This window comes from Drosophila bipectinata, unplaced genomic scaffold, assembly GCF_030179905.1.
Source record: "Drosophila bipectinata strain 14024-0381.07 unplaced genomic scaffold, DbipHiC1v2 scaffold_38, whole genome shotgun sequence".
Classification (NCBI taxonomy): domain Eukaryota; kingdom Metazoa; phylum Arthropoda; class Insecta; order Diptera; family Drosophilidae; genus Drosophila; species Drosophila bipectinata.
This window is the reverse complement of record NW_027222964.1, coordinates 25532-29197: the sequence shown is the minus strand read 5'-3', so window position 1 is coordinate 29197 and position 3666 is coordinate 25532. Positions and strand designations below refer to the sequence as shown.

At 34.0% G+C, this 3666-nt stretch overlaps 1 non-coding gene across 1 annotated transcript; it reads right to left on the bottom strand.

The window, feature by feature from the left end:
* Window positions 1-401: 401 nt before the first annotated feature.
* On the bottom strand, window positions 402-581 carry LOC138927598 (5.8S ribosomal RNA). The gene has a single exon (XR_011444049.1). It is a non-coding gene; the product is annotated as a 5.8S ribosomal RNA (ribosomal RNA).
* Between the last annotated feature and the right edge of the window lie 3085 nt (window positions 582-3666).

Sequence of the window (3666 nt, the reverse complement as noted above, 5' to 3'; positions counted from 1 at the left end):
AGAAAATCCTTGTTAGTTTTCTTTTCCTCCGCCGCGTCTTAATATGCTTAAATTCAGGGTAGTCCCATATGAGTTGAGGTTGTATAAGCGCAATGTATAAATAATATAAACAATATATCTCTATGAAGAACAATATATTTGATATATTTTCAATTTTCGCATCTTTAAATAAGAGACAATTCTAGTTAAAAAAAATTTAATTTTTTTTATGCTAGACATTTCTCAGTATTATTTGAATTGAAAAAGAAAGAATTGTATATCTTCATTTTTTCTTTTATAAATATTTGAGATAATTGCTTTTATATTTAATATTATGAATATATAAATATATCCAATAATATACCATATGCATATCATTATAAAAATATATAATAATAAGCAACTTTATTAGCATAGTCTTACAACCCTCAACCATATGTAGTCCAAGCAGCACTATAAAATTAATTAAAGTACATAACAGCATGGACTGCGATATGCGTTCAAAATGTCGATGTTCATGTGTCCTGCAGTTTCACACGATGACGCACAGTTTGCTGCGTTCTTCATCGACCCATGAGCCGAGTGATCCACCGCTTAGAGTTTTATAATATATATAAATATACAATTCGTCAATTATGTTTTTATTGAAAGAAATTAAAAATACCCATTTAACTGGCATATATCAATTCCTTCAATAAAGTTATTTTTATACCTAAAATAATTGTTGCGAAATGTCTTAGTTTTATATAATCAATATAAATATAATTTATATTGTTTTAATTATATAAAGCATTAACCTGTATATCAGGTACAACAATGTATATTTTAGGTGTTGCATTTATCAATGTATGCGCATAATTTAATATGAACAATACATCACGCGCAACGCATGTATATTAATTAAATATACACGCAATTTATATTCAATATATTCGTCTATATTTAAACATATAAAATATGTTTAATTTTTTGATATACCTAAATAATTGTTGCGAAATGTCTTAGTTTTATATAATCAATATAAATATAATTTATATTGTTTTAATATTATATAAAGCATTAACCTGTATATCAGGTACAACAATGTATATTTTAGGTGTTGCATTTATCAATGTATGCGCATAATTTAATATGAACAATACATCACGCAACGCATGTATATTAATTAAATATACACGCAATTTATATTGAAGACAACAAATGGTCTATATATTCAATATAATATATATGTCTTTTATTTTTGGTTAATGTTTATTTATATATTTAGATAACAGAAATATTTTAATAACGGATGAGATTCAGTGAATAAGGATACTTACGCAGGTTCACCTACGGAAAGCGTGTTACGACTTTTACTTCTCTAAATAATCAAGTTCGGTCAACTTCTGCGAAACAACCGTAACACACAAGGCGTCACAGTGATCACGTCCGGAGACCTCACTAAATAATTCAATCGGTAGTAGCGACGGGCGGTGTGCACAAAGGGCAGGGACGTAATCAATGCGAGTTAATGACTCACACTTACTAGGAATTCCAAGTTCATGTGAACAGTTTCAGTTCACAATCCCAAGCATGAAAGTGGTTCAGCGGTTTACCCGACCCTCTCGGTCTAGGAAATACACGTTGATACTTTCATTGTAGCGCGCGTGCAGCCCAGGACATCTAAGGGCATCACAGACCTGTTATTGCTCAATCTCATTATTGCTAGACGCAATTTGTCCATTTAAGAAGCTAGTATCCTTATAATGGGACAAACCAACAGGTACGGCTCCACTTATATAAACACATTCAAACACAATAAACATTTTACTGCTACCATGAATGAAGGCTATATAGACTTCAACACCCTAACCCTGAAGATATCCATTTACTACACTTGAGTCTCGTTCGTTATCGGAATTAACCAGACAAATCACTCCACGAACTAAGAACGGCCATGCACCACCACCCATAGATTCGAGAAAGAGCTATCAATCTGTCTTACACACTTATGTTCGGACCTGGTAAGTTTTCCCGTGTTGAGTCAAATTAAACCGCAGGCTCCACTCCGGGTCGTGCCCTTCGTTCAATTCATTTAAGCTTGAGCTTTGCAATCATACTTCCCCCCGAGCCGCAAAGCTTTGGTGACCCGGGAAGCGACTGAGAGAGCCATAAAAGTAGCTACACCCAATTGCTAGCTGGCATCGTTTATGGTTAGAACTAGGGCGGTATCTGATCGCCTTCGAACCTCTAACTTTCGTTCTTGATTAATGAAAACATCTTTGGCAAATGCTTTCGCTTAAGTTAGTCTTACGACGGTCCAAGAATTTCACCTCTCGCGTCGTAATACTAATGCCCCCAAACTGCTTCTATTAATCATTACCTCTTGATCTGAAAACCAATGAAAGCAGAACAGAGGTCTTATTTCATTATCCCATGCACAGAATATTCAGGCATTTGAAGCCTGCTTTAATCACTCTAATTGATTCAAAGTAATTGTACCCGCCCACAATAAAACTCGTTGAAGAGCACTAATGCAGGTTTTTAAATAGGAGGAACATATGAAAAATACAAGTATTTAAACATATATAAGAACTCCACCGGTAATACGCTTACATACATAAAGGTATAGTACTAACTACAATTGTATGTTGTACTACCCGTATGAAGCACAAGTTCAACTACGAACGTTTTAACCGCAACAACTTTAATATACGCTATTGGAGCTGGAATTACCGCGGCTGCTGGCACCAGACTTGCCCTCCAATTGGTCCTTGTTAAAGGATTTAAAGTGTACTCATTCCAATTACAGGGCCTCGGATATGAGTCCTGTATTGTTATTTTTCGTCACTACCTCCCCGAGCTGGGAGTGGGTAATTTACGCGCCTGCTGCCTTCCTTAGATGTGGTAGCCGTTTCTCAGGCTCCCTCTCCGGAATCGAACCCTGATTCCCCGTTACCCGTTGCAACCATGGTAGTCCTAGATACTACCATCAAAAGTTGATAGGGCAGACATTAAAGATCTGTCGTCGGTACAAGACCATACGATCTGCATGTTATCTAGAGTTCAACCAATATAACGATCTTGCGATCGCTTGGTTTTAGCCTAATAAAAGCACATGTCCCATAAGGTTCATGTTTTAATTGCATGTATTAGCTCTAGAATTACCACAGTTATCCAAGTAACTGTTAACGATCTAAGGAACCATAACTGATATAATGAGCCTTTGCGGTTTCACTTTTAATGCGTGGTACTTAGACATGCATGGCTTAATCTTTGAGACAAGCATATAACTACTGGCAGGATCAACAGAATAATGTTTATATCTTTGATATATTTCATTTTCATATTGAATATAGAAAATAAATATTGCAAATATTTGTATAAATTAAAATATTAACGAATTTGGCCAATTATTATATGGCATTCAATATTCGTTCATTTATTAAATATATATATATATATATATATTTATAATATATCCCTCGGGTGCCCAACGCATACACCTCAGGGTATATTTTTTTCATGGCTTTTTCTTAACCCTCGTTTGTGTTAGGGTATTTATATGAGCGGGCGGTCTTTTTATTTATATAAGCCTTTTTAATATTTTTTTTAATAAAATACAATATTATGCATATATTTAATTCTAAAATATCTTTATATTTTCACATACCAATTTGTATATATTCACATATATATATTTGCTTA